The sequence below is a fragment of the Poecile atricapillus genome, chromosome 6, assembly GCF_030490865.1.
Source record: "Poecile atricapillus isolate bPoeAtr1 chromosome 6, bPoeAtr1.hap1, whole genome shotgun sequence".
NCBI classification, from domain to species: Eukaryota; Metazoa; Chordata; class Aves; order Passeriformes; family Paridae; genus Poecile; species Poecile atricapillus.
In genome coordinates, this window is record NC_081254.1 from 17610292 (window position 1) to 17631958 (window position 21667).

The window sequence follows — 21667 nt, forward strand, 5'->3', positions numbered from 1 at the left end:
TAAGATAGGCTTTGCTATTAGTGTTCTCATCTCTCAGAAGGGACTCGCTCAGCAGCCATAATTCTAAAATACCCCTTTGAAAGCTGGTGTCTGTGTGTAAGGCAGGGCTTCTTCACAGGTATTTATCTGTCCATTAAGAAGAAATAATTTCAAATCATATTTCACAAAATACTTTGAAATTTTATAAAGTATTTCCACAAACTTTACCATAGGAGTGCTTTGCTTCTTTTTGTGTCAGTTCTAACTTTACTACATAATGTAGTATAAGTTATCCTTGAGGTAAATTATCCTTAGGCTGATTTTTTTCTTATTTAAATATGATATTTTAATGTGTATTTTTGTCTGTTTGGCTATTTAAATGCCCAAATTGCACTGAAATGCTTTAGGATCAGAGCACACAGCTCCTGTAGAAACTGTTGCCTCTGCTGGTAATTCCATCGTTCAAAAGATCCAAAGTGAAGATTCTTGTCTGCATATTCCGGTTCTGTTTCTCATTTTATTTGAAGGATGTTAAAAATGAGGAAGGCAAGGATTGTGGTTGTTGATATGCATAACAATGCATGAAGAGTGCTGCATCTTCCCTTTTTTAGGATAAAAGCCTTTCTGTAAAGTAATATGGCAGTCATTTGCATCTGATCTGTAATGTTCAGGTCTTTTAATTGACTAGTAAAGTATGGTCCTCAGGATACCACAGGAATTTAATTAAGAAGAGCTACTTTGTTTACATGGTGCAAATGGGAGCAAAATTTACCTGCAGCTGAGACACCACTGAGATTTATGTTTTTCATCAGAAAAATAATACTATCACTTCTAAGATTTTCTATATATTTATTTAAGAACACTATCACTTCTAAGATTTTTATGTTTTTAATTGTAGATAGTTTAAGAAATTGTTCATTAAAGAATTCACATATAATTGTTGCAATTACACTTTTTTATCCTGCCTTGCACTTTAAATGGAAATCCCAGAACTTGGTTTTACAGTTCTTTGTTTGCCACAAGAATGTAGGGAAATGGAACAGACAAATAATTAAGGCTTTAGCTTTAATGGGAACTTAGGAGTTTGGTTAATTGGTTTTTTTCAGTACAATTGATACTTAGTATTATTAAAAAACCAAAACACACAAGAACAAACCAGCCAAAACCAACCAAAAAAATGCAAACATCTAGCACTTAGTGTCTTAAATGCAATAACAAATATTTCTACAGTTCAGCACTTGTGAGCAACCCTAGAATAGCAAACCTGTGCAAACAACTCAGATCTTCTGAGAAACTTTGAAGTAAAAAGTTATTTTGTACAAAACTCAGCACTTTGTGACCATTAAAATAATGGCAAACCAATGTTCTCATCTCAGCACTTGCCTGCTCCTCTGCAATAATATGCCAGTGTGAATGTATGACAGAAAAAAAAACCCAAAAACAAAAAACCCAAACACTTAAAGATTTCCAAGTTCATATGAAGTGAGTAAAAATAGATTTGGTCATTTATAAGTGCATTTTATTATATACAGAATCAAGTGCAAAAGGTTATACCTGGGATTTTGATATGCTGGAATACTTCTAGTTAGTACAGGAAAATGTGATTTTTTTTTTTTTTCTCCTTACCAGAATTCTGAAACAACATTAAATAAAGAAGGGTGAGCTAGGTTGGGATAACTGAAAAGCTGAGATTAAGAATTTGTTCCTTTCCAAAGCAACTTCAGGGTGTAATTCTGTTCACCAGCGCCCTGATGCTTCCAGGGTGCCTTTCTGGCTTTTAGCTGCCTGGTGCAGGAAACCATTTCAGTGGAAACCTGTGCACTGTGTGTAGCAGTGTGGCAGGGACAGCTGGACAAACTGCTCCAGTCTACAGAGCAGGCTTCCCTCCCCATTCTTCCTGGTCTGAAGCATGACTGCCCCTTTCCCATGTTCCCTCTCCCTATTTCTGACTCATTCACTATTTTTTTTTTTATATGTGGAAAGGAATTGTGCAGGAGAGGTCAGAGCTGCTTCTGCAACCCTGTGCTGCTCACACAAAGGCGGTATCTGGATACCCCTCACTCACACAGTGCTCTGCAGACCTGGGGGACAAAAGTATCTGGCTCACAGCAGACTTTTTTCCTACAATATTCAGCTCCTCTCTATGTCTCATCTCCTGGTGGCACTGGAGGAGGGGAAGGAGAACAGAGCAGCTGGATTGGCATTCATCACGTGGCGACAAAAATAGAAAATCACCATTGTAATTTTGGTTTGAGTTCTATGAGATTCAAGGGTTTTTTTCATGATGCTTATGAAAGTGACCTTTAACAAATGTTTTGTGGTCAAATAAACATAGAACTTATGGAAAAGTAAAGTCCAATTGTGTACAGAATGTTCTCAACTCTTACATAGAAGTGGGAATCTAACAATTAGATTACTGATGAACCATCGTAGTCAGAAAGTGTTTCACAAACTGAAGTTAGTCTGTGGAGTATTTATCAGGGATTTAATCAGAAAAAGTCTGGAAATTCATCTGGAACACAAGCAGCCTTTGTTCAGCAAACTGCTGACTTATTCCTTCAGGCAAATTTTTCCTTTGGCTGGATTAGTTAAGCAAATAACTATGCAGAGTGCTTAGTCCTGGGTTTGCAATTCTGAAGGAAATTTATCTCCTTTACAGGTGCACTGCATATGGAGTATGCAAAAGCAAGATCAAAGTCACAGTCTTTGGGACTATGCTGTGATTCAGTAAAGCTCAGGTCCTTTGAAACAAAGGAGAACTCTGGTTCTGAGTTAGCACAACTGCTGGTGGTCATCACCAGGTGGTTAAGAAACACTTTCGGTACCACTGAAGTCCTATTCATATTTTTCTGCCCTTTTAAACAAGGAAACAAGATTGAAATCTGGTATTCTGATTCTAGACTCCTGAGGCAAGGTGCTAGCAAGCTAGAGGGCATTTTGCTGTACCAAGTAATTCATGAATACACAAGAGTTGTCCCTTAACTGTAAGATAATGGCCAATTAAAAATATGGTTTTGGAAAGCCCTGTAATAGTAAAAGATCTTTTAACAGACAATGAATTCAGAGGAAGAGGACTGTGTGTGCAAGTGCTTGGCAGTGAGCTAGCTCCTGTACAGACAGAGTTAAAAAAGCCAAATACTTTTCTTGGGGAAAATAATGTAATTCTCTCTGTATGCCTTTTAGGAGTCTGCAAGGGAATGTCAACATCAGAAGAGATGATGTAAACATTCTCCTGAAATATCTTATTATGTTACTAGCACTACCTGAGAGATCAGTTTTGTCCAAAGGTGTCCAGTGGTGTCTTTACCCAAGTAAGTCTTAAAGTACAGTCCGCAAGTATTTGTCAAATGGTTAGAATATGTTTTTCTTTCTTGGCAAAAATTCATATTTTCATTTAACCCAAGATGTTGCATTAATTTTTTAATGACTGCCACTCTGCTACAGAGACTTTTTCAATGATGTACCAACTGTGTACTCTTTGTCTGAAAGTGTCCTGTGTACTGGATTTTTTTTCTCACAAACTTTCACAGACCCATTAACTCAATCCCACCTCCTTTGCCATTAAGATATTTGAAATACCATGCTGTGACCACTACAGACTTGCCTGCAGCTGATTTTGGACTTGGGCAACACCCAGTTGTTGTTCATAGGCCTGAGTGATGCTCTGACTTGACTGGGCCTGTGTCTTGTTCTGCAACATGCATTGTATTGTGCAGCTCATTGCACCACTTTACTTCCCCTGAATTCCCTTCCCCATTGCCTTTCCTGGCTGAGTGGCAGAACTGAAGTCAATGAGACTGTCTAAAGAAGGAACTGGTCACATCTGCCTTTCCTGTTGAGCTTTTCCCTTTTATAGTTTGAGTAGCCCATGAACACATTAAGGAAAGCTGGGGAGCCGTTTGCTACTACAGAGTACTTGATGCACTGTAGTGGAGATGTCTCCTAGCACTCCCTCCCTGAGGGCAGAATGGAAATGTGGAAGCATGCCTGGGTCTTACGAGGGGGTCTGAGCATCACAAGTCAAAGCCCACATTAAGGTAGACAGCGGATAAAGATGCCAGACCTTTCAGAAACCATTTTGAAAACTATGAGCAAAACAGAAAAGCAAACAGTAAGATAATGATACACACTAATGCAGACATGCCCTGCACCCAGGTGAGAGGAGTTAACAAAAAGCTAGGGTGAGCTTCCAGGAAGGACTACTCAAAGGCTCTGTGTGGGGTCTGAAGAGGTTTGGGAGTCTGGAGACATCCTGAGAGCATGAACAGAGGAAAGTGTAGATCATATCTTCAGTTAAGGCTGGAGGGACTGGGAGCTCTTTGGAAAGAAAATGGGCTGTGATGGAAGCAGAGTTTGGTGTTGCATACATGAAACAGGACTGAGGTTTGCAGAAAGCTTCTCATGCGGTTTTGGATAAAAACACACCAGCCAGCCCCCTGAGGAGAATGTGGAGAGACAGGGGTCTGCCTGCCAGCTTTCCCCATCAAAAAGGGAAATGGTCTTAGCCTGTCTTGCTCTAGAGACCCTTCAGTAGATTTTCCAGTTTATTGTGCCTCATGTATTCTGCCTTTCAGGAGCTCCCATGTCCTTCTCAGTTGTATGGAAGGATCATGCAGACAAGGTTTGGCTGAAGGGAAAACAAATGAGCCAGGATTCATAGCCAAGAGAGAGGAAGTTCACCTTCCTCTATTTCTGTGTCATATCTTACTCTTTTACACCTGTTCTTCAATGGTTTTGTTTCCTGCTGAATGTTAGCTCTTCCCCAGCTGCAGCTGCCTTTTGGCAGATCTCTCTCAGATGGCCACATTGCTCAGTCTGTTTGGCCAAGGTGATATTTGATAGTGACAACATCCAAGCCAGCACTTTTAATATAAGTTACTCACTATCTTTAGCTGTATCTCTGTGATGAGAACTGAGATTACAGGGTTGTGGGAGAGAAGAAAATGGCAACATAATGGAAATTAGACAGAATTCCCACCTTCTTTCCTGAAACATCTTGACAACCTGTTGGGATTGTAGCCCTTCCAGCTCTGGCTGTCTGTGGAAGGCACCCCAGCAAAGATAAGGTAGTTCTGACTTTTTGGCTGTCTGCCTTGTGTCCTGAAATCTTGCTAAAGGAAAAGCCTTATAATCTGATTTCCTTTGGCAGTGTATAGTATTGCAGTTCTTCGGGGAACATTTGTTTCTTTCCTTTGGTTATTGGAGGTTTATTGGCTGTTTCGTTGAGAAAAGCCCAAACGAGCAGATGTGTTAAGGTGGGTGTCATTATTTCATTTAATGCACAGGCTTTTCTAACAAAAAAGAAAAACTGTTGAGGACTGGCCTTCTTGTTAAACTTTTGAGACAGTAGAAGCTGTCTGGCTTGACTCATGGGTTTGACAGAGGAGTTAGTAAGTTTACATGAGGACATTCTGAAACATCATGAGACTGGTAGTAGCTAAATATAAGACAAGTCTGTTGGTGCCACCCTGGGAAACAGAACTCATGGGTGTGTGGCACAGAGACAGCAGAGCCTGCTGTGCAGAGGCAGACAGACTGTCCCACTGAACTCTTGCAAGCAGTCCAGGCAGTCAGACTCAGAGTTGTAGAGCTGTGGCTGGACCTAACATCCAGTACCTGCAGGACTTTAGGGAGGGAAGAGGAAATTATAAAAAAACTTAAGAATTAGTAGGAAAAGGAGTACAGATAACTAAAAACTGAGCATTTAAAGGGATTCCAGATTCTAGGGTTTTGCAGCTTTGAACCTGGAAGGATTCTCACCTAAACTAAACATAGATCAAAACAGACAGAAAATAGGCATTTGCTGCTTTTCTTTTGACTGCATACTGATTTGACTTGCTACCCTATAGCGACTCTACTGTAATACACACAAGCCCAGATATTTTCTGATAATAAAACTGTAGCTTGCTAATGCTTAAGGAGGTCTTAAGGATGCTGGTCTTCTTCAGGAAGAGAATGGTGTGTCCTGCTTAATGCAGCTGGACAGAGTTAACCAACCAGAGTATTTGCTGTACAGAACAAGCCAGTCTCACCACCAAACAGCAGTCTCCAACCCCGGGTACGGTATTAAGCTTCTCTTTGTCACAGGTATAAGAGATGTGTTCTGATTTTAACCTGCCTCAGAACTGGCTTTCAGTTATGGATGTAGAAGGACTGTTTTGGAATTTGACTACCCTACAGGTAGCTCTCTCTCACTGAATAGTTTGAGAATTTAACTAGATTATCTTCCTCTGACAGTCTTGCTTGTGCGTGTACCTGTGTGTGTACCTCTTGAAACTTAATGTCTTCTCAAGCTGATTCTCAGCTATCCAATCAGGCTACCAGGCTACTTCCTTTTACCCACTACTTTCTTTACTTTTTCTTTCTTCCTAAGAACCTGAAATCTTTGTGGTTTATATTCTTAGGGCATAGCACTTCAGCTTCTCATTAGTACTTCCAAAACTTAAGGGAAGAAACAGAAACAGGAGCATGTGTGTGGGTACAAGCCCATCGTCAGTAAGAGTCACATAGCAAGTTTCCTCTTTCAGTGACTCCAGAAAAAGCATGACCATCACAGTTTGCAGGTGGGGACTGTTACAAAAAGAGAATGAGAATTAAATTGTGCCTCGTATTTCTAGCACCTGATCGCTGAGCTGTATGAAAAAGTCGCAAAGAAAGCAGCTGCCATAGTGGAAGTTAAAACATACTAACTTCCAAGATCTGAAAAACATAGGCTTTATTATATTTTGGTCCAGACTTGAACTAGGGGGGATATATTGAAAAGAAGTTAAAAAATCAACCATGTGTCTCAAGGATCATGTGACATATATTTTCAGCAAGCAGCCAGAGGGTGGGGAAACTCCCAAGTTAGCAATCCCATGAAAATTACCATATTCAATTGGAAGCACCCACAGAATGTCCATCTCCCTGTAGAAACTGGTTTTGCTGCTACAAGCACATTCATGCTTAGATCATTATCTACTCAACAGTTCTTGATTACTTGTACTTCAGAGGAAATGCTGTGTGTGTTTTGAAGGTGGATGGCAGAGAATGTGAAGACTTGCTTTATGTTCAAGTAATTTAAAACAATATTGCACATCTATTTTAAACTAAAACATCAGTAGATTTCATATATACCGTCTTATGCCAGAATCACTCTCCCTAGCCCTTCAAGATTTAAAAGAATATTACAGACATAAAAGATAAAATTAAACTCTTCTATAATTTTTCTATATTTCTATGATAGAAATAAATATTTTAGAACAACTTATTCAGGACTAGTCATATCTATGGACTTTTTTTTCTCTCCAGATCTTGTTATGTGAATAACAGTCCCAAGTGTTTCTGTTTTGGGTACAAACATGTTTCAAAGATGTTTTCAGCCTATAGTTCCAGGTATCATTGTATTTACAGCTTCATTCTGCCTGACCACTTCCAAACAACTTGTTTAGAAGAGAGCTGTAATTTTTTGTTAGTACAAAGAAAAATTTACTTATGTATCTAGAGGACAAGAGTCACAGAGGGAGGACATAACAATAAAAGGCCAGCATGCAAATTATTCTAATAAGTGCTTAGCAACTTCCTTGCACTGAAGCAGACACACAAGTGTCACTACTCACAGGGAAGCAAAATTTCAGTTCATGCCTCTCCTACTCTGGACAGATCCTCAAAAATTCTATTCACAATTGCATATCCTGTGGTGCTGTTCCACTGCAAATATGTGAGGCCTCTGACACCTGTTTTGGTACCAATTATGTGACATTTCTTACTTTTTTCCAGGTACATATATGAAACCCCATTAGATGTAACTCTTAGCCCCCTGCAAGCAATGCAGTAGCCATCAAACAGGCAAGGCAGTCAGATAATGATCACTGCTAGCATCCAGGTGCTTTACAGGGAAGTTGCAGCAAAGTTCATTATCTCTTGCATTACCTTTAAGGTCTTGCCTGGAGGCCAGTACTGAAATCAGACTTCCAGCCTGCCAGAAAATTCACAAGTACTTGCTAAGTCACCCTCCCTGCCCTGAAGACTTTCTATTCTAAAAAGTCCCTTTTCTATAGATAGAAAGGTGATGCATAAACCAAATCCAGACTCACATTTTGCAGCAGGTTGACACTGATTTTCTTGATGTCTTACCGTGAGAGAATCAGGAGTATTTTCTGCCCTGAGTTTCAGCCCTGTGTCTTTCCTCACCAACCTCTTTTACAGGCCAGAAAGACACACGGTGTGCGACTGAAGTATTTAAGTCACCCTATTCAATGGGGAACTAGTGGTTATGAAAAACATCCAAAATTGCAGATAAAATGGATATGCAGAACCCCACTCAGTTCCTATAAAAATGATTATTCTCCCAAATATCATGTTTTCAACAGAGATCAGATTGGGGCTAGTTCTTTTCTTTTCTTTTCTTTTCTTTTTCTTTTCTTTTCTTTTCTTTTCTTTTCTTTTCTTTTCTTTTCTTTTCTTTTCTTTTCTTTTCTTTTCTTTTCTTTTCTTTTCTTTTCTTTTCTTTTCTTTTCTTTTCTTTTCTTTTCTTTTCTTTTCTTTTCTTTTCTTTTCTTCTCTTCTCTTCTCTTCTCTTCTCTTCTCTTCTCTTCTCTTCTCTTCTCTTCTCTTCTCTTCTCTTCTCTTCTCTTCTCTTCTCTTCTCTTCTCTTCTCTTCTCTTCTCTTCTCTTCTCTTCTCTTCTCTTCTCTTCTCTTCTCTTCTCTTCTCTTCTCTTCTCTTCTCTTCTCTTTCCTTTTCTCATGGAAAATCATGCAGTTTATTTCATCTGTGTGAGAAAGGGCAGGATGTTTTGCTGGTTTTTTCATCATGTGTGAAAAATAAAATGTTGCCAAAACCTACATTGAACATACTTCCTTAAGAAAAGCAGGTTAAATTACATTAAGCCTCAAGGGGTTTTAGTCACTGTAGAAAAGTCAGTCTGTAGTTTCTACTATACCAGCAGGTTGGAATGCCCATACTTGCCCAGAATATCACTTCTGTATTATACTGCCTTCTGAATTTTATTTAACATATTAATCTCTAACTACAATTTCTTTTTCTATATGTGAGATTTTGGAAACTCATACAAAATCCTTTGAGACAACATTTTATCTTTCTCTCTACATATATCAAAGCTTGAGCCAGAATTCCTTAAATCTGAAGTATCTGTACATGAAAGGAACAGATAGTGTTGAACTGGAAAAATGCAGAAGTCTGATAGCATCTCAATTAGGTCTCATATCTTTATGTTGCTGGGACATGAAACATGAAACTACACTTAAAAGGAAAAGTTAGGCAATGAAGGTGATCCCTGATTGCCACTCAAGTTGTTTAAAGCTTTTATCAGCTCACTGAATGACTGTTTAAGAGATGTAACTGCTCATCTTGCAGTCAATGATATGTTGTCCTCAGTAAACGTACTTAGCATAGAAGAACGGTGCTTGCTTCTGCACACATCTGTGTAAGTTATACACATGCTTTCACAGCAGATTTTCATGAAGCACCTGCATGAAAAAAGGTTATTAGAATCAGTCTTTAATTCCTCAATGCATTTTCACATTTTTTTAGGATTTCGCAGGGTGTAAAAGGCTCTAAAAACAAATATAAGTAAGTCATCAGTAGTGAAATGTGGCAGTTGCAAGTTTTATTATTTGAACGCTGACAGGTCATTTCCCCTTTGCCTCTTGCATAGACTGTAATAGTATCACCAGTCAGCGCCAGCCATCTGGCTTGTCAGCAGAAGGGCAGGGAAATCACACAGTAGGCAGGGAAAGCTTCTTCTTTCCTTTCCCAGGGAAGTCCATGACAGGAAACAAAGGAAGAAATTATAAACCATGATCAAATAAGATAGAATCATCCACTCAGGAATTTTGTTCTCCTTTCATTGGCTGATGAGAACAAAAGGCTCAATGTTTAGCTGCTCTGACCTCGAGAAAGCCCAGTCAGTTCTGTGAGCACTGAGGCTTTAATGGTGACTAAAAGTAAAGGCAGAGAATGGTTATGTTCCAAGGGACTCCATAAGTACAGTATGTTGGGGATGGACAGCACTTCTACCAGCTGTGAAAGACTATTGAAGAATCCATCTTTGCAGAAAAATTATATTGCCTAGAAATTTGGCTTTTTTCTTGGTGCACATCAGTCTGACCCATGAAACAATGTGCAGCATTTCAAATACACAAATATGTCACCAGACCTCAACAAAGCCCTTAATTATACAGTGGTTAGGGAATTACTACATTGCTAGGAGCATGAAATGATCAGTAATATCCCACAGCTGTCTGAAGAAACCTTTGTGCTGCTGCCAAATAGTTTGTGGGGACATTAAAACAAATAGTGAATTCTCAGCAAAAAATTAGATTGAGCTCCATTACTTACAGAGAACAGCAGTGTTTCTGGGCTCCAAATTTGGGCAATCCTACCTTGGTCCCTATTCCACTAGGAAAAAAGGGCACTTAAAACCTTTTCTCTGTTCCAGGGATGTTGATACCTCTTTTATCCCTGCTTTTTATTGGTGTATCTTGGCTGTTTACAGTGTGTCTTGTCAATTTGTCTCTTCTGCCTTTCAAATACTTTTAGCATGCTTGAGTCCTTTTAGAGTCAGACATCAATAGCTAGAATGAAGACCCTAAGGGAGTGATAAGTTACCAGATGCAAGGAATAGGTCCTCCTTGGATGTGATTTTACAATTTTGTTGAAAGCTTGAAACTAGTGGAGAAATGCAAACTTGTGACATCCAAAATTTTTTTTGAAACATACATTTTTTAATACCAGGAGGCCCGTTATTTCCAGCCTGGTCAGTGTAGAATGGGAAGATATTACAGGTATGGAATGAAGAGAGTTATTTTTGGAAGCAGAGTTGAAGAGTTCTAATAGTTAACCTAAAAGAGTAACATCAAACAACGTAGAAAAATGTTATGTAGAGCTGCATTATTTGCTATAATCTTCTTTTGTTGCTTTAGGTGAGTCAGAGTTTTTCAGGTTCTTACTGACATTTCCACTTAGTGGACTATAAACCTGAGTTACTGCCTAGACATGCTGTGCAGTTTGACTAATGACTATGTGAGAAGCATGCTGCTGTCCAAGATAGAAGATCTTACAGATATGAAAAGCCAAAAGTGTTTTTAACAGATGAGAGTCTGAACATCCACAGTACTATGGCTTGCTTTTGTTCGCTTTGTAAATCTTCTCGACAAATATGCAGACCTTCAGTCAGCCATTCTCTGAAATAATTCAGAACCAAATCTAGCAATTCAGGGGCCAAATTTTGTAATGAAATATCCTGACACTTGTGTTAATAGCACTATCAATTACTAAGCATCAGTCCTGGGAAGGTCAGGTGGTGTTTCCTCAGGGGTCCTGTTGCACAGGATTAAAAAAAAAAAAAAGAAGAAGAAGGAAAAAAAGAAGAGTTCTGTTGTAGGAAAATAGGCTTTTATTATATGCCTCTATGCCATTTTGGCTTCATAAAGTCTTTTTCAGGCTTGCCACTCCTTGCTGACACATTACCAGGTCACCTCCGCTTCCGTCCTTTTGCTCCGTTTTTCCCAGGCAGGCCACCCGCCAGGTCTTTCTGGACAAGTGCCATGCAGTGAGCTAAAGGAGGTCTCCTCTGCAGACCAAGGATTCTTCAGACCAGATAGAAATTTATTAAAGCTGCTGGATTTTTTTAACTGCTTTTATGGGCCATCAATACTACTTGTTCATATCCTTTTGTGGAACAATACATATGGCTTCTTGTGAGTCAGAATGAATTTTCTTGGCAACCAGCAATGTTCAGGAGGTGAATTTGCCAAACCCTAAGTTATTCAGTGGACTTCTGTCTCTGGGGCATTTTAATCTCTGCAGCCATGAGGTTCTTGAAGAGTTTGTGTCGGGCAGCACCCTCATTGCACAGGAAGATGGCTTTTCCGCCTGCCAGTTCTCAGTGCATTTCCTGCTCAATTCTCTGTCACTGCTTACAGAAAAAATTAGTAAAGTGGCCTTACCTTGCTTGCATAGGTTTCTGTTGTCTGTGGCATGAGTACTGCTAAGAAAAGAAGTACCAAAATGCAGATGTATCTTTGGAAATTTTCTTCCAACTTTTCAAATACCTTTGCCTTCAGTTTATTTTCTATAAAGACTTTGCATGAGTTCCCAAGGGAACAGCAGGAGTTGGTCTCACCTTGTAATGTGACAGATAATGACACTCTCAGCATCTGGAAATGTGCAGCATGGTGAATGTGTGTGTGGTTTTAGGAGGAAATGGATCCTCGTTTCCTTTCACACTGCTTTCCAACAGGATGATCTTTTCTTTCCTTCATTGTATTTATTATTAATTACAGACATCCTTTATAGGATGGCTTATCTCCTTCCTCCCTGGGATAATGTTAAACCTTCAAGGAGCTAGTTTCTTGCAAATAGTGAAGTACATTCCTTTTCAGGGCATCATGAATATAGAGTAGCAGTATATCATAATATGCTGAAAACCTGGGAATTCTCATTCTGTTCTGTGGATGGAAAACAACCAGAAGAGCAGTTCTACTCTCACCTGCTGGAAAGAATGCTGGTGGGGCATGTAATTGATTCTATTCCTGCAAACTGTTGATGGAGAAATTCAGACACATCATCACTCTTTGTGCTTTAGCATGTCTGAAATTGAAATTTGAGCCTGAATGTTATAAGGGACATTTCTCATTTCTAATGAGAAAAGCAATGAATGATTCATTTTCTTCTACAAAGACTAAGAAACTCTGGCTGCAGGCTAGCACCTTTGTACACCACTGTCTGTGTACAGGTGAACATGTTTGAAGGTGCTGATTCACATGCTATGTGACACTGCATTACAGTTTTGTTACTGACAGTGGCTTGGGTAAGTGATCCTAGAGAAACCACAATCCCCTCTGATCAATGGATCAGCTACTTACAGCTTTATTTACTTAATTAATTTATCCTTACACTCGTTTTCAGGCCTTGTGTTTGTGGTGAGGGTTAGTGCATTTCTATAGAACTAATGAAAGGTTATGGGCTGCTGTAAAAAAGTTGCATTTAGAAGACATTTTAGTGTGATCAAGTAATTTTTCATACCATACCAGCTTTTGAGAAGGAATCCCTACTTATTTGACCAACCACACATGGATCATTTTCTTAAAACAAATGAATAATTGAAGTGCTTTAATGTGTAGTGAATTGTGAGGGATTTTTCAGTTCTATTTTCTTTTCCTAAGGCAGAAATGCCTTACAACATGGGTATGTGAAGAATATGCTCACTGCCTTCAGTCACTTTAAATTTATGGTGCTTCACTTTATTGCAGGGTATGTGTATTGGAGAAGGTTGGTAACCAGAAAGGTACAATTAGCTTACCTTAATGATGAACCTACGAATAAAGCTGCTGCAGCTGCAAGTGTAAATGGATTAAGCCACTTTAAATCTGATTTATACAGAGTTAGCTTATACCTACAAGTAGCAGTTTAGCCTATACTTAGACAAAACACAGGGACATGGATCCTATTGGTAACCTCAGAGTGGACATTAAAAATTACCCTTCAAGCTTCCTGCTTGAATCTATTCCTTTCTTACTTGGTACATGATAATTGGGAAAGCAAGGCAAGTACACACTCCCTGAGTGGTGTTGGGGGAAGGACCTTGTATGCAAAAAGCTACATGACAAGTGTTCTCATTTCTTTCCCAATTCATTAAGCAATGCTGTGCTTTTTGTTGTGTCTGCTTTCCTGCTCTCTCATGTATCAGTGAGGGGTTTTCCTTCTCTTCAAGCTAAGACAAGACTGAGGGAATGCTGAGGAGCTCATAAAAATATTGCTTTTGAACAACTGGGAAATTCACTGATAATTATAAGTGATGACCTATTTGAGTTGCCTCAATAACAAGGACAAACTAGTCCGCTACAGAATCTGTTAATACAGTTATATATTTCACATGCTTTTAGCAATGTCAGCATAGATAGATACTTGATCTATCCAGTTTGGCATCCTGCCTTTTGACCTGGCTGTTAACTGAGAGCTTGGTGAGTAGCACAGTTTCCAGTCTCTTCTCTCACTCTGAAAATGCACATAAGCTGCTTTACTGTAGTAGCCAGTTTTGTGCCTTGGAGAGACCCTGGATTAATGAGTTGCAAAGCTAAGTTTTAGTACCAGCTCTGTCACTGACTCACACATTGGCTGTAAGAACCTTCACTGCTGTTGGATTATTTAAAATGTCCAGCTCATTCATTTAAAGCTTGTCTTTTCTTAGGATTCTTGGGATCTTTTGCAGAGTTATTGTTTATTTTCAGTTCAAATCAAATCTGTTCAAATACATTAAAATTAACTCCCTGAACCAACATCTTAAAACACGTCCTTTAGCTGCAAGTGTCTGCAAATGCTGTGGATAGTCAGAAAGTCAGCTGTCTGTCAGGCTCAGCAAGTGTCAATCTGTTGAGTTGAAGATCTGCTCCTTGGCTGAACTCTGCTTGTGTGCCATGTCATCTGCATCCTCACCTCTAGGAGATGAGGATGAAAGCATAGTGTACCAGTGAAGGATGGAAGAAGGCAGCTTTCCTTCCCTTGCACATGGCTGATGTATCTGCTAACACTGTATGTTACACAGACAAAAAGCTAATAAATACAGACACAAGACCAGAGGGTCCAAGGGAACAAAAAGCAGTAAGCAGTAAGTACATACAGGTGAGTCTGTAGGAAGCTGGGCACCCAAGGAGTGGAGGGTGTAATACTATTTGAAGAGATCTGGAGAATTATTAAGGGCACAGAGATGACCAGATGAAAATGATACATGTCTCCATTGGCATTTACATGACAGAAGCTATTTATGAAAGAAGTGTCACTTAAGGGAATCCCTGGAACAGACTGTTCAGATTGTGTCCAGTGGTTTTAAGTATGTTTAGGCTGGAAATTGAAATTCTGTGACTATCACAGCTATATTGGTCTGGGGCACCTTCCCAAATGATGAAATGAGGCAAAAAGCATGTTGCTTTTTCACAGATAAGATCAGTCATTTTAAGAAACAGGATGTTTTGAAGTGGCTTCCTTCAAAATCCAAGGCTCAGCATGTCCCCTCATCTGATATTCTTAATATTTGTTCTCTAGCAAATTAAAACTTTACTTTTCTAAGGATCCTTGTACTGGGTTCTTATATGTTTGCTTTTGAGCATCTGTGTTTGGATAATTTAATCTTTGTTTTCATCTCTGTCACTGGACTTCTTCAAGGAAACCAAAATATTTTTTAGAAAGAAAAACAGTGCTATTAGGCACAGGCTGAAGACATAAAGGAAATACACCATGCAGTGTAATCTGCTTTTAATTGGTCATATCATTCAACTATTGCTAGTTAGAGAAAATGCTGGAAACAACATGTTTGGCCTCAGAAAAACAAAAATGTGTTATAAAAAAGTAAATATAGAAAATTGATAAATCAGAGTGAAACTAATCATATGGAAAATCTCAGCAAGCAATCATCATGCAATGGCTAGAATAATTTCAAGTGTATTAGAGGTACAAATGGGCTTAAAATAACATGGTGCTTTTTGCTTTGAGTTACAGCATTAATATGATAAAGCTTTGATTCTTTACTGCTGTATTTACCCAAAAGAAAGACTAGCTTTTTTTAAAGTTAAACTACTTAGGAAAAGTAATTTTCAGATTCTGTCATTCTCCCTTTAGGTCAATGTGGTAATTAATATCTGCTTTTTAAAACAGAGCAACTATTCAAAAGCTTTCTTTTTTTCATTCATTATGTAGTGTGTAGCCACAGCACAAAACCATCTCGTTGCAAAAAACTAATTTTGCTTCTACTTTTCTTTCAAAGTTGTTTTCTTTGTCATATTGTTAGTTTGTGCTGTGACAACCAGTTAGGCTACCTGCCAGTTATACTGGGAAATTTTCTGATATCCCTTAAATGCCTCAGCTATTAAATGGCTGTAGGAATATAAGTTATAGATCAAAGCCCCATTATGTTAAGGAACGGCACAAACACAAGGAGAGGATCCAATACTTTGCCTTAAAAAGCACAGGCTAAGTGGAGTAACATTTTAAGTGCCTGTGTCTAGTTGGTCAGCTGGTAGCACATTTGTTTTGCATCTTACCTCTATGCAGGATAGTGGCAATGTGTATCGCTGAGCCAGCGGGCCACTGAAGAGGCTTTTCTGCCTGTCTTTTTTTCTTCAGATAGCATATAATAATGCATTGGCTACAACACTGAGCTACACTTTTGCTTTCTCACCCAGGATTGATTTCTGGGGTTGTATGACACAAGGTGAATGTGGTTGGTGTTTGCTACCATTGCTCCATGCCCCTCAGCAAAGGCAGGCCAACGTGGCCCAGATGCCAGGGTGGTGTGTTCATCACCCCAGCCCTGCCAGTGGCACAGGCAAGGCAGGCTTGTTTCAGACAGAGCTGATCTCTCTGGGTGACTCAGGGTTGTGCACTCTGCACCTCCATAGATCTCTACAGAATTGGCAGCCTCTGTGTGTGTGGTGAGGAGCTGGTGATATGTGCATGTGCTGAAAGCACTCAGCAATTTCCATTTTAGATTATAGGAAGTTTGGGGGTGCATTTTCCAGATACAGTTGGTTCATTTGTGAGTCCCAGCTAGGCACTTGTCCTGTAAGAGCAGAGTTTCCAGGAAAGCTTTCCATCCAAACAGGTTTTTTGATTAATTCACAATGAAAATTAAAGCTAGGTCACTATAGGCACAGAAATATGAAGGGACTTCTGCTTACCCAAAGCAATCAAATAAATTATAATTTTTCATCCAGCATAAAGAAATATAATAAGGAGACCTTTCTTTTTCACCTTTGTGAGAAAGGGAGAGGGCTGCCAGGGAGCAGCAGTGGCAGGTGCTCGGCAGGGAAGGTGAGCTGGAGCGCAGTCGGTGAGCAGGGAAGGCTCAGCGCCAGTGTCCAGCCCCAGCCAGCACAGCTGCCAGCTGAGCACGGAGTGGCACGGCTGAGGTCAGGCCGGGAGAGCAGCGGGGCAGGGAGGTAGAGACCAGACACGTCCCTTGACACAGCCTGGGCAAGGGTCGAGGCTGAGGGTTTTAGCTTCAGCACACTCCTCAGCAGTTGCCTGGAATAAAACTGCAGGTCCCGGTTTCCTAATCTGAATCCAGATTACAGTCGAACACGATCAGCACAGACCTGGAGCACAGGCACAGAAACCCTGGGGCAGGGGAGGTGTAGGCAGGGTTCTGGCAGGTAGAACTTGCACAGTGCCGTGTTGCCCTGGCTCCAAGGACTGGGTGGTGAAGGTATGGACTTGCCTCCATTTGCTTAGACCTGTTCCCTGTTTATGCAAGAAAATCTGAAGTGCCTGTTTATTTGCAGACATTGTTCGTATCAGTAAGGTATGGCTTTGGCTTTGATTTTAACAACGTATGTAAGTGCAAGTGTTTGGGGTTTTCACTTATTTGTCAAATTAACAGTTCAAAACCCAAAATCTTTAGAAGAGTTTAAATTACCAATTTGCCTATTTCTGATGTGTGGAGAGCAATTAATCGTATCTACTACTTGCACAGCATTATTCAGATGAATTTTAGGGAGAGATATCATTGTTGTGTATATAATCCAGAGGAGGAAAACAGGTCTCAGTGAGGTGAAACAAGAAGTGAGCCTAGCATGTGTGAGATCAGTCTTCCAAGAATCAATATTTGGCACATGAAAACAACCAGGGGTCTCTTAATTTCATTTTTCCCCAGAGATACTGAACATCCAGAGCTTGCTTTGAAATTGCCAGGACCTCAAGCATTCCTGAAAAACAGTTCATACTTGTCACTCACTTCTAAATAGAAATGGTAACTTCTGGTACTGCAGTTTGAGCCAAGCAATATGCATACAGAGAATTCATACCTAGCTCTTCTGGATTAGAAACTGGGATCCATGATTGAAAATCATGTTTACAACCAGGTTTATTGTAAAGTTTGTGGGTATTTTGGTGTGACAGGATGAGAGCAGTAGCTTTGCTCCATTACTGTGTTTGAATCTGCCAGTTTGCACTGTAAACTTGCTGATGGTTTCTTCCTCATTTTCTGAATTTTCCAGCTCACAGCTGCAAAAGAAAAGCTACACAATGGAGTCTATACAATACAGCTTTGCTGAGGCAAATCTTCTTAACCTTCCAACATGCCATTCTCTTTTGGCTCGTCTCTTTCTAGTGAAAAACGCACTCTGCATTTGAGGCTGAGGCTCTACACAAGCCCCAGGAAGTGTATGCTCTTGGACTCCAAGGGGCTGGATGAAGCAAAATGAACCATTTCCCATCACACAGGAGCACCCAGCTGTAACCAGCACCCACACTGCACCTCCAACCCATTTCTAGGTGAGTCAGTGTCACAGAATACCAATTGCCTAGTGGACTGAAGCAAAGAATTTCCTTTATACATCACCAGCTGAGACCAGGGGCTGAAACCTTTTTGGAGCTGCTTCTAGAGGGACATTATCCTGGAACTGGAGTGCTCCCAAATATATGAGGAACCCCTCTGACCCTTCAACCAAGGTGTCTTGCTGGCTACCCATTTCTAACCCAAGTACTATGTTACTAATTTCCAAGATGGTTCTTGTTGGACCAAATAACTTGTGTCAAATCTGATGTTCAGTTTTGCTTTTACAATAAGAATTCATTAATTAATATCACCACAGCTCTGTGGCTATAGCTGGCTGCTTTCTGTAGGGTCTTCTAAGGAAGGGCTTAGGCTTCTGTGGATACAGATCCAAGATAAGCAGTGAATCAGGCTCACTTCTTTGGCTGGATAGGGCACATCTAAGATCCTTCCTTTTCTTCCTCTCTCCCCAAGATACTGACAAAATTTTGCAGAGATGCCTGCAAAGCACATTGTGAACTAGATCTGCTGCACAGCACAGCTTATTAGTGCAGCTTGCCAGTCTCTTCCAAATATCACAGTTGTCTTCACATTTTGAAAAGCAATTAAAATCAACAGCACATAACAGATTACAGCTGTAGTAAACATTTCCCTTGGCCATGGCAAACAGCCCTGGGAACTCTAAACTGCAAACAACAGCCCCTCCTCCTGTTTGCAATGGGGATGCACATTTAGGTTCAACTGCAAAAACCGTTTTTCTCCCAAACTTTTGTTTGTCCTTTGTAAGCCACCTGGGGAGCCATAACCTCCAGAGCACTACATTTACAAAAATTAAGTTTCCTGTGCAAACTGGGGCTCATTATTCTGGAGTTTATGAAAAGCACAGACTCTAGTAGAAACAAGTATTAATCATGGATTGCTGAGAGGGATGCACACCCTACATAGTATTCATTTCTCACTGTCTAGTGAGAAACTCACAGGTTTATCTGGTTAATCCCACACACTGATATTCATTAGCTAAATGAATACACCCACAGCCAAACAGCATGAATTTGCGGGGTTGTTAGTTGGCATAACTTCAGTGACTGTTAACAAGCCTTCATTCTTTATATACCAGTTGTCAGTCAGAGCCCTGTTTGTGATTAATAGGAGAGATAACTGCTATCACATCTTGCAAATAAAGAGATAAAAGGAAAAAAACCATCGGGCTTTTCTGAGGCTACTGTGGAGCCAGTGACTTAAAATATGACAGCTCCAGGTCTATATTTGCAAATGTGAATTTTCTGATGGCATTGACCTTTCCTTACTGGTCACAACTCCTGTGAGGTGCCTTAGGCCATAAACAGAGCCTGTATTTGAAAATAATTTTTCAAGAATAATGAGCTCTCAGAGCCTGCGTTAATTTTAAACTAGATGTTGCCACCAAAGCGTGTCATATTTCACGATGTATTATCCTTTTGCTCTTTGATCAATTCCTCCTTCTTGTTTGGTTTACAATTAAGTGTCTTGCCGGAGATTTCCGATTTTGATTGGATTTGCTGATTACCTGTCGGGGCATTGCAGGAATTAAGAGTGCAGGAGGGTGATTTGTCGGAGGAGGGCGAGCAGCACCCGCAGGCGTTCCCTCACACACCTCAGAGCCACAGCGGCCCTAGCCGGGCGGTGAGCGCTCAGTTTCATCCCCCGTGCTACGGGCTGGGCTTGGGGCTGAGAGGGACAGAGCTTCGCTTGGAAATCTACAGGAATCTTCAGTTGCTGCTCAGGTAGCCAAAAATCCAAACAAAGGCGATTCCTACATCCTGAATAAACCCGTTGATTTATTTGAAATTTGTACGTCAGTGTAAATTTTTGAAGAAGTTTGAACGGGTTGTGTATTTTAAATCTTTAAGTCAAATTTTAGAGACTACTAAGGACACAAAGTACGGCTCAAAAAACCCCCAATCTCATCCGTGTCACATTCTGAACACCTTACGGATAAACCTAAATGCTGTTGTGTCTTCGGCCGCAGGCGGGCAGCGGGCGGGACCGGGATAGGCCGGGATACTCTGGGATAACCCGGAATAGCCCGGGATACTCTGGGATAGCCCGGGATACTCTGGGATAACCCGGAATAGCCCGGGATACTCTGGGATAGCCCGGGATACTCTGGGATAACCCGGAATAGCCCGGGATACTCTGGGATAGCCCGGGATACTCTGGGATAACCCGGAATAGCCCGGGATACTCTGGGATAGCCCGGGATACTCTGGGATAGCCCGGGATACTCTGGGATAACCCGGGATAGTCCGGGATACTCTGGGATAGCCCGGGATACTCTGGGATAGCCCGGGATACTCTGGGATAACCCGGAATAGCCCGGGATACTCTGGGATAGGCCGGGATACTCTGGGATAGCCCGGGATACTCTGGGATAACCCGGAATAGCCCGGGATACTCTGGGATAGCCCGGGATACTCTGGTTTAGGCCGTGCCCACAGAGGGGCCGCGGCGCTGTCCGGGGGCGCCCCCTGGCGTCCGCCGCCGCCCGTCCCGGCCGCGGGCCCCGCCGCGTTGCCCTCCCCGGTGTCAGCGAGTGTTTCCATCGCTCTTCCCAGGTACACGGAATGGTCTTGCTGTCGCGAGTTCAGTACCCTCGGATTGCTCTAGTCTTCATCTCGCCCGGTTTACCTGTGCCGGGCATCCCTGTGGATCCCTCCCCTCTGCGGTTCTAGGAGTGCTGCTTGTGCTGTTTCTGAACAGGTGATTTGTGAAAGCATAAATTTCACTTCGTTTACAGCAAAATGTCTTGTGGGACCAGAATTTAATATTTTAACCCTGTTAGGAAATTATAAAGGGAATTACATTACTGTAGCTGTGCGTGTGTGTGTTGTGCAAAGGGGAAGTTTGGAAAAGGCATTAAAGCTCTTTCAGGCGTTGGAGGAAAAGAGTATCTCAATAAATATAAACAAAGTTAGAAGACTGTGCAAGAAATTGCTCTGAAGGTGGCAGCCACTTAGGTATCCTTGGCTCTCCCAAGGGCTGCATACCCCTGCTCAGGGTTCTGATCTATTTGTGCAGGCCCGGATGACAGCTGGAGGGAGCATTCAGAACCTTGCTTGGGATTGAGAGATTTTACCCAATTCCTTCAGAAAGTACCAGCTCAGTTCTGTCCAGTCCATGACAAGGCTCAGGCCGTGGGGTAGGAGGGTGTTTCTGACTGGCCCTTTGGGGAGCACAGGATGGCAGCAGCATTGTGAGGAACTCTGTAGGACCATGTCACCCTGTTGTTCTGAGGCCTGCTAGCCTGATACTCACCTAGCAAGCCTAAGGCTACCTGGCTTGGTGAATTCCAGGGGACAATACCAGGACTAGCTACTTAATGGAAATGTTTACAGCACTTATCAGTTTCTTTCTCTTCTTTCTTTCTTTCTCTGAATCC

The 21667-nt window shown here is 41.0% G+C and overlaps 1 long non-coding RNA gene across 1 annotated transcript; it reads left to right on the plus strand.

The window, feature by feature from the left end:
* The first annotated feature begins 4899 nt into the window (after positions 1 to 4899).
* Positions 4900 to 19982, plus strand: LOC131580575 (uncharacterized). Its single transcript, XR_009277895.1, has 3 exons — positions 4900 to 5045; positions 18085 to 18248; positions 19752 to 19982. It is a non-coding gene; the product is annotated as an uncharacterized LOC131580575 (long non-coding RNA).
* Positions 19983 to 21667: the final 1685 nt, after the last annotated feature.